Source organism: Sinocyclocheilus grahami, unplaced genomic scaffold (assembly GCF_001515645.1).
Source record: "Sinocyclocheilus grahami isolate Dianchi unplaced genomic scaffold, SAMN03320097.WGS_v1.1 scaffold126.1, whole genome shotgun sequence".
NCBI lineage: Eukaryota > Metazoa > Chordata > Actinopteri > Cypriniformes > Cyprinidae > Sinocyclocheilus > Sinocyclocheilus grahami.
This window is the reverse complement of record NW_015505305.1, coordinates 2147511-2158155: the sequence shown is the minus strand read 5'-3', so window position 1 is coordinate 2158155 and position 10645 is coordinate 2147511.

Sequence of the window (10645 nt, the reverse complement as noted above, 5' to 3'; positions counted from 1 at the left end):
GTGGCCTTGCGAAACTACTTTGTTTGGCCTTCCAAAAGAGGACACGACTAGAAATCAGTGGTTAAGTTGTATTTACAACACTGTTCCAGAACAGTTTAACCCAAATATTCAGATGTGTCCAGTGCATTTTATGGAGGACTGTTTCCTGATCCTGGTAGAGTAGACTACAATGCCGGCTGTTCTGACTCACAGACTGTTCACACAGACTGTACAGACTGACTCACAGAAAAAAGTAAATTTTTTATATTTAAAGAATTTGCCACTGACGATTCAAACGCAAGTTTTTTGGGCAGTGTAGAGTAGCACTTGTTGTTTGTCAATTCTCCGATCACAAATGCAGACATGGTTTTATGTTACGCTCTGGCCGGACAGGGCATCACAATATGGTAAGGGGAGTAACATTTCCGTCACACTCTCTTGAGGTATTCGGCCAATCACAACGCACTGGATAGCTGGCCAATCAGAGCACACCTCGCTTTTCAGACCGATGAGCTTTGTAAAAATTGATGCGTTTCAGAAAGGCGGGGCATAGAGGAGAAACAATATTGTACAGTATGTGGAAAATAATGTGTTTTTTTAACTTTAAACCACATAAACACATTTCATTACACCAAATACACCAAATAATGTTCTTTTTAGCAACATCATATGGACCCTTTAATTTTTTTGCTAGTAGTGGTGGAAAATCCCTTAAGGTTAATTTTACTCAATGTGTTTTGTTATTTTAGAGAGAAAAGAGAGAACATATATGGTTTAATGTACTCTCTCTCACACACACACACACACACACACACACACACACACACACACACACACACACAGAGTGTATAGGAAAACATAATGGGAATATATGGTGCTATACTTTCATCAGCCCATAGGGGCCAGTGTTGAGCTGCAGTTAGCTGATGAACTATACAGTAGTTTATGCATGTACAGCATCACCTGTGGGGCTTGGAAATCTGTGTTAGGGAATGATGAGAACTCTCCTCACTCTAATGGACCGGCACGGCAGCAGCTATGGTTGCAGAATCCCTGAAAGTCACCACAACTGTTTCTCCACTTTTAAGTGAATACAGAGTTTCTGTCCTATGTGTGTTTAGTTTGGCAGCCCAGGCCAGCCACCCTCAAAGCTGTGTAATTTTTCACCCTTCATTCTGCACTGACACGCATGTAATGTATTCTGAAATCCATGAAGAAGGTGGAGGGTGGGAGAGGAGGGGGATATAGATGCTCTCAGTGAGAGAAACACGTGTCTTTGTGCTTCTCCACACATGCATGTTTAATGTAATGCCCTACATACCCAAGCTCCTGCACATTTAAACATGTTTAACATTTACCCACATTATATGGATGGGTAATACAGTGATTCCAGAGACACATTGCATTCTTGGCTCCCTGCTCAGTACCTTTAAAATAAAACCGATGCATACTCTTGTACCCCTTACTAAGGTTTACCATGGTAACCATAGTTCTCTTTCAGTCGGTCACTTCAACGTTGTGTCGAAGTCCGACACTAGGGGTCGCACTTGGGAGCCCATACACCTCTGACATCATTGAGAAAAGGCCAATGACAATTGATGAGTAAAATTCGCATAGCTGGCCACGCCCAGGATATCTGGGTATAAATAGGCCAGCATGGCATTAGCTCATTCGTTCTGTTCTTCGGAGCTGATGCAGTGTCTCTTTGTGAGAATTGCAGCACTCATTCACCTCTCAATCTTCTTGTCGTTGGATCTACGGCACAGACAGCGGTCTCTCCCTCTCTACGCAGAGCTAAGTGTTGTGAGAGTACCCCTCTGTGCTTCAGCAGTGATCTTTGAGAGCTATTTTTCTTCCGACGAGGGGATGGGAGGTGGATGCCGCATCACTCCGGTGGCAGACAGCCACCAGATGGTCAATAAAATGAGACCAAAATGACAATAAAAGAGTAATTTCCTCCTTTCCTGTGTCACACTGCTGATGCTGAAAAGCCTACTACACTACAAAGCCTGCTCGGATGTAATCCCCTTGCCTCCTCACGCTCTGTTGCAGCAAGTCTACCATTGAGCCATTCCAATGCATGCCAGTGAACCCAGGTTCCAACATCCGTGGGTGGTCTCTTTGTCAGACCTGGCGGACAAAACGCAGAGCGCCCTGAAGGATCCCGTATCCTCTGCTGCTGTTCCTTTTGTCCCACAAAGCAGCAGGAACCCTGCCCTAGGTACGTCAAACGTAATTCCACTGAGACCATTGGTGAGGTTTCTGGATGCTTGGTTACAGCTACCCAGACCTTCAAGATGGCTCCTCAGGACCGTTCGGCTCGGCTATGCGACTCAGTTCGCCAGGCGCCCGCCAAAGTTCAGTGGCATGCTCTTCACCTCTGTGAGAGGCGAGGATGCTGCTGTTCTTCGAGCGGCAATCGTTACCCTTCTCTCGAAGGGTACGATAGAGCCTGTTCCCCCAACCGAGATGAAGAGGGGGTTTTACAGCCCCCTACTTCATTGTACCCAAGAAAGGTGGGGGGGGGGGGCTCAGGCCAATCTTGGACCTGAGGGTTCTGAACCGGGCCCTTCACAAGCTTCCATTCAGAATGCTTACCCTCAAACACATGTTAACATGTGTCAGGTATTAGGATTGGTTTGCGGCAATAGACTTGAAGGATGCGTACTTTCATGTCTTGATCCTTCCAAGACACAGGCCATTTCAAGGGTTTGCCTTTGAAAGTCAGGCATATCAGTACAAGGTTCTTACCTTTGGCCTTTACCAAAGTCGCGGAGGCCGCCCTTGCCCCTCTCAGGGAGGTGGTCATTCGCATTCTCAACTATCTCAACGACTGGTTTATTCTTGCTCACTCGCGAGATTTGGTGTGCGAACATAGAAACATGGTCCTCGACCAATTAGCTCACCTGGGGCTTCAGGTCAACTGGGAAAAGAGCAAAATCTCCACAGTACAGAGGATCTCTTTTCTTGGTGTGGAGCTGGACTCCGTCACTATGACAGCACGCCTCTCAGAGGTTCGTGCCCAGTCAGTGCTGAACTGCCTGAGGACTCTCAAGTGCAAGACAGCAATCCCTCTCAAACATTTTCAGAGGCTCCTGGGGCATATGGCATGCTCAGCTCGGGGATGCCGCTAGGATTGATACATATGAGACCGCTTCAGGATTGGCTTCATACCCGAGTTCCGAGATGGGCATGGCGCCAGGGCACACATTGTGTGAGAATCACACCAGAGTGTCGCCATAATTTCAACCCTTGGCAGGACATCTCCTTTCTACCCTTAGAAAAGGTGTCAAGACGCATTGTTGTAACAACAGATGCTTCCAAGACAGGCTGGGGTGCCGTGTGCAACAGGTGTGCGGCTTCTGGGGTCTGGACAGGCCCCCGGCTGCATTGGCATATCAATTGCCTAGAGTTGTTGACAGTACTTTTGGCCTTGAGGAGGTTCCGGCCATTGATTCAGGGCAAGCACGCATTGGTCTGTACGGACAACACTGCGATGGTGGCCTATATCAACCACCAGGGTGGTGTTCGCTCCTGTCGTATGTCACAACTTGCCCGCCATCTCTTATTGTGAAACCAGCAGAAACTCAAGTCCTTGCGTGCCACTCACATTCCGGGCAACCTCAACCATGTAGCGGACTCCCTCTCATGTCAGGTCTTGCTCAGAGGAGAGTGGAGACTTCACCCACAGAAATGGTCCAGCTAATTTGGAGTCGATTCAGTCAGGCACAGGTAGATCTGTTTGCCTTGCCGGAATCCACTCATTGCCCACTGTGGTATTTCCTGACCGAGGGCTCTCTCGGCATGGACGCACTGGCGCACAGCTGACCCATGGGTCTACACAAGTATGCGTTTGCCCCAGTGAATCTCATCGCACAGACTCTGTGCAAGGTCAGGGAGGACGAAGAGCAAGTCTTGATGGTGGCCCCTTTTTGGCCCAACAAGACTTGGTTCTCAGACCTGGTGCTACTGGCATCAGCTCTTCACTGGCAGATTCCCCTGAGGAGAGACCTTATCTCTCAGGGGAAGGGCACAATCTGGCACCCGTGCCCAGATCTCTGGAACCTGCACGTTTGGCCCCTGGATGCAACCAAGAAGAGTTCAGAGATCTCTCACCCGCAGTGGTGAATACCATCACACAGGCCAGGGCCCCCTCGACGAGGTGGCTATATAACCAAGTGCCGCATTTTCGTAGATTGTTGTTCTTCCCAGGGGAAGGACCCTCGGAGATGTGGCATTGGATCAGTGCTTTCCTTCCTCCAGCAAGGCCTGGATAGGAGCCTGTCTGCCTCTACACTTAAGGTGTATGTGGCTGCCATTGCAACTAATCACGACACCATAGACGGCAGATCGGTAGGGAAACACAATCAGGTTATCTGATTCCTAAGAGGTGCTCAGAGGTTAACTCCTCCTAGGCCGCACCTCATCCCCTCTTGGGATCTATCTGTGGTCCTTCTGGCCTTACAGAGAGATCCATTTGAGCCCCTGCAGTCAGTTGAGCTTGGTGCCCTCTCTATGAAGATGGCCATCCTGACTGCGCTCACTTCCATTAAGAGGGTGGGGGATCTCCAAGCTCTCTCCGTTAATGAATCATGCCTAGAATTCAGGCCGGCAGACTCTCACGTTATCCTGAGACCCCGGCCTGGATATGTGCCCAAGGTCCCCACCCCTCCTTTTTGAGATCAGATGGTGACTTTGCAAGCTATTCCCCGACAGGGCCCTGACCTGTCTCTGTTGTGCCCAGTGCGAGCCCTGTGCATTTATTTGGAACGCACGCAGAGTTTCAGATCATATGAACAGCTCTTTGTCTGTTTTGGAGGTCAGCAGAAGGGGAATGCTGTCTCCAAACAAAGGATTTCCCACTGAATTGTGGATGCTATCCTTAAGGCCTGTGAGGCCAGAGGCTTACCATGCCCACTGGGTGTGAAGGGTCACTCGACCAGGGGCGTCGCGGCTTCTTCAGCCTTAGAGAACGGTGCCTCATTAGCAGATATTTGTAAAGTTCCAGGTTGGGCTACACCTAACACATTTGCCAGATTTTATAATCTGAGAATGGAACCGGTTTCATCTAGGGTGTTGAACACTAGTTCTTCGACTTAGATGGCCGGAATGGTGTACAGCTTGCTTAGCGCTTCCCCTTTTGGAGGTGAAATATTGCGCTTATTGAGTCCAGTTCAGTTTCTTCTTATGAACCCTGGACTACCCTTCCATCACTTAGCACTTTTTGGGTAGTTGAGTTTTGCAGAGGAACTCACTACTTGAATCTATTACTTGTAGGATTCCTTGAGTGATCTCACCTCAAGCTGAGGTGACCTTTGCATTATATGGCGGCTTTTCCAGCTGTGAGAAGTGAGGTCATAAGTCTTGGGCGTTGGAGGGTTACGAGAAGGAGAGGTGCATTTGGTTGTGACACGCTGGGCTTGTCAACATTTGCGCTCCCATGAACTCGTAACGTGGTTCAGTAGTTGTGCCTTTTTGTATAGCTTTAGTAGCTTTATGTTCTTACTAAATAAATTATAAACATTTAAGTGGAAAATAAAAAGCTATGTAATAAAATTAAAGGGGTCATATGATGCGATTTCAGTTTTTCCTTTCTCTTTGTAATGTTACAAGGTCTCGGTGAATAAAGAAGATCTGTAAAGTTGCAAAGACTAAAGTCTCCAATTCGAAGAGATATTCTTTTTAAAAGTTAAGAGTCAACCACGCCCTCCTAAAACGGCTAGTTCTAACACGATGTGGGAAGATTTCCACTTCGTCATGCCTGGTCGCTAAGGAAATACATCAACTTCGCACTATGGATCGCCGGATCGCCTTTCACTGTGGACGAAGCGGAGTCCAGCCCGGGGTCGTCATATGTAGTTGCCGCAAGCCCGCCCGCCGTGGCTCACTCAAATCGGCCTCTGCTCACTCTTGCCCACCGTGTGTTACGCTGTGTTTCTTTGTGAAAGTGAAACTACTTTGTGGTTAAGTTGTATTTACAGTGGTTAAGTTGTATTTACAACACTGTTCCAAAACAGTTTAACCCAAATATTTAGTTGTGTCCAGCGCATTTTATGGAGGACTGTTTCCTGATCCTGGAAGAGTAGACTACAATGCCAGCTGTTCTGACTCACAAAACTGTAAGTACGTTTTTTTATATTTAAAGAATTTGCCACTGATGATTCAAATAGGAGTTTTGAGCAGTGTAGAGTAGCGTTTGTTGCTTGTCATTTCTCCGATCACAAATGCAGACATGGTTTTATGTTTACGCGACGCGATGCAATGCAATGCGTAAAAAGACAGCATAAGTCATTATAATCCGTAATTATGTCCCCACTGGATGCAACAAATACCTCATTTATAATGGGTTTGAATGTTTTTGTCTCGTCGCTCCGGCCGGGACAAGGCATCACAATATGGTAAGGGGCGTAACATTTCCGGCACCCGCTTGAGGTATTCGGCCAATCACAACGCACTGGATAGCTGGCAAATCAGAGCACACCTCGCTTTTCAGACCGATGAGCTTTGTAAAAATCGACGCATTTCAGAAAGGCGGGGCATAGAGGAGAAACAATAATGTACAGTATGTGGAAAATAATGTGTTTTTTTAACCTTAAACTGCATAAACACATTTCATTACACCAAATACACAAAATAATGTTCTTTTTAGCAACATCATATGACCCCTTTAATAAAATTTATATATATATATATGATACACAATAACTAGGTTTATATATTTATAATCAATAAATTTACCTTAAACTGCAAAAACACATTTCATTACACCAAATACACAAAATAATGTTCTTTTTAGCAACATCATATGACCCCTTTAATAAAATTTATATATATATATATGATACACAATAACTAGGTTTATATATTTATAATCAATAAATTTAATTTGTTTCAATATGTCCAGTATATATATATATATATATATATATATATACATACAGGTGCATCTCAATTAACTAGAATGTCATGGAAAAGTTCATTTATTTCAGTAATTCAACTCAAATTGTGAAACTCGTGTATTAAATAAATTCAATGCACACAGACTGAAGTAGTTTATGTCTTTGGTTCTTTTAATTGTGATGATTTTGGCTCACATTTAACAAAAACTCACCAATTCACTATCTCAACAATTTAGAATACTTCATAAGACCAATAAAAATGTTCGCCGGTTCCCACCTCCTTCTTTCCGATCTACAAACTTTGTTACATTGGTGCCAAAACCCAGGAGGAAGGAGTGACACACTGTCAGAGAGCCCTAGCTGCTGAGGGGGATCACGGTGCTGAGGAGATCGGGCAGCATGAAGGAGCAGAGACTGCCGGTGGCTGCCCGAGGTGGTGGTGCTGGAGCTATGGAAGAAGGAGGTGGGAACCGGCCTAGCTTCACTCCGACGGCTCTCGCCCCAAGCCCCAGCCCCAGCCTCATTCATCACAATATGATTTTGTAATTTTGTAAAAATACTAAAATTATACTATATTATAATATACTATATTATAACAAAATATATATATATTTAGGCCCAAATGTAAGACTTATGATTATGATTGCATATAAAATTTCCCTCCATTTGTATATTTTATTATATTTTACAGTATATATAGAGAATATATATTCAGTTTCTTCATTATCATGGTATGATAATGGTAATATTTCCAAATATGTTTTGGATGAACATTTGATTATACCTGACAGGAAGAGTGTTGTCAATCATGCCCTGCGACACATGATATGCATCATAACAAGGGAGACCGCTTTAGCTTGTGTCCAGCAGTGCTTCCCACATTCATATACAACCTGCGGCTGGAAGCGAGAGAGAAACCAAAGAAGCTTCACCTTGCTGAAATATCCATGATCATGCCAAAGAATGAATTATGCTCAAGAGCTGTTGTTCACTGCACTCTCTGTGCATCAGTGTGTCTGAGCACCCTCAATGTGCTCTAAAATATTATCCAAATGCTTCCTCACTTATGAGAGAGACTACATTATCTGTGCTTTCTCTTTCATCCCCTACTTAGTATCCAGGTGCACGCTTGGGTTTGGTATGCTTTCTGCACTCTCATTGATGTTTTGCTGGTGTTTTGCAGCAGAGAGAGAGCCGGGGAGATTCCCCCCTCCCCTGTGTAGTTCTGCTTCTATCAGTGGTGCTGCATCTTATGAGATTCAGAGTTGAATGGAAGGCAAAGGGGCTTCACAGTCTCCCCTAAAGAATCCAACTGCATTCAGGTCACAGACGACACAAGAAAGAGAAAGAACCCTGGGCTTGTATGCACACGGACGGCACAGCCAATTGGAAGTACCCATCCGCAGGGATGCAGTGAGTTTGTGAGATGCATCCAAAATCTCTGATTCCTGGGCAGTAGAGCCCAGGTGAGAGACAGGGTTGTGCCGAAAGAGAAAGCGAGATGTGTCAATTGCATGTTAACATTTATTTCTTAAATGGCTATTCTCACATATTAAAGGGTTAGTTAACCATATCAAAATATAATCATTAATTCCAAATATGTAAACATATAATTATGTTTATTGTACCATTCTATAATGCTGTTACCATTCCATGTTTTTTATCTAGATTTTAACCATTAAAATAGAATAAATAAAAAATGCAATAATATTACAAAAATATTTTAAATATATCATCATTAATGCCAAATGTGTAAACATATAATTTTTTTCAGTCAATTTCTAGCATCCATAGATAGATAGATAGATAGATAGATAGATAGATAGATAGTTTCCACCCTTACAGCGCAGGAAATCCAATCTGTTCAGGAGTCAAACCCCCTAATATTCTCTCAAGACAGAATGGCAAACATCTATGCAGAGTTTCACTAATGAAAGCCCAGCTCACCGACCAGCTCCCCCTCCCAGACATAACACAGAATTGACTAGAACGCTTCTGGACCTTCTTAGCAGAAGAAAGTCAGATGACAGAGACTGCCATTTAAACGAGTTAATCAGAATTAAGCACTTATACTGAATTTAAATTGATTGAATCACCTGATGTCATAATGTTAGGTCTTCTATATTAGTCTTTAACCTGTCAAAAGTTCTTGCCAGCCAAACCAAGTCACCTTGAAATACAATTGTATTAATGTTAAAGAAAAGGCCAATGCTAATGTGTAATTAATGTTTCCGCACTCCTGACTCTTCCCTCCCTCACCATTTCTGTCATTCTCTCTCCTCTTCAGTGTGTGATTAAAATCTGCTAGCAACCGTCAAGAGTATAAAAGCCTTTAAAACCCAATCACAGTTCACAAACACACATATACACACGCAAACTAGAGACCTTGGGTTTAGCAAATGTTTTATGACTACAGACTTTATCCTGGATTGCACCTCTGTAAAAGTGCTCTGCTGTATAGCCATATGTACATAAAACAATATTTAGTTTTTATGAAACACTGACCTATTTTCCTGCAGACACTAGAGTACAAGCAAAAGGGTGCAGAATAAAGTGAGCTGGGTATGATTCATTACATTACCATGTGCTTGGACTGGTACGAGAAAGGCTCAGAAAATATTTCTTGCTGATTGGCGAGTCTGTTTTTTAACCACAGCGTCAAGGCCTTATTAGTAATGTTAAATATAATGCTACAGTTTTGGTGTTGTTGAAAGCGTACTTAAACCTTTCTGACAGGACTATCCTGTGACCTAAGACCAAAAAAGTGTAGACTACACCTGGATGAGAGATGAGTAAGCAAAGGTGATCACACATGAGCACAAATACATCCTGAAAGTTCAAACCTCAGCATGTAATCATTTCTCTGACCTCCTTTCTTGTCATGCCTTACTCTGGACATATGTTTAGTCCATCCCGACCTTGACTATAATCTGCTGCGCTTCCCCAGGACTGCGGGGCGACAGGCCCTGATTGACAGGCGGTAGGTCTGAAACCAGCACCCGGTTCGCCTCGTGTCCGTGCTGATTAAAATATCCCCCAGGATCGGTGATGTAACACCACAGGCTGGACTCCTTCCCCATCTTACTGTAATAGACCTCTGGCCGCTTTTCCCAAGAGCGTTCCTCCGAAAATTGAAGGTCTTAATCTGCCCTGTAATGCTGTCTTTCTGGACAGGCCAGACCGAGGGGATCAGCTATGAGGGACAGAGTTGTTCTGTTGGCATCACTGCAGGCTAGAACTAGGAGTTCTGCTATAAGTTTGGCTGTACTTTGGCCTCTGAGGAGTTTGAGAGGTATTTAAACTGATTCTAGATGAGATATAACATCAAATATGATGGCGGTACATACTGCACAGGGGTTAAATACGCTAGTGAGGGCCATTTAGAGGACGAATTGTTTATCAGTGCTCTGAGACTCTCCCTCTATGGAGATGATGGGTCAAGAAGAGACAGACTGTTCTCAGTAAACCCTTTAATCTAATTTTCTTCCTACTGAAATCTCAATGAATGGACATACATATACATAAAGCACTCAAATGCACTACATTCTGATGAAAAAAAAAACATTTATAATGTGTGAATCATTCAATCTGAAAACATTTTTATTTTTATTTATTTATTTTGGAGCATACGTGGTTGATGTAGAAACAATAAACACTAGAACCAACTTTAATAAAAAAATGGCTAGTAAATTTCACAAACGATAACAAAGAAACAGCAAGTAACACACTGAATTCAACGTGAAATTTTAAGTAAAAAAACTGATATT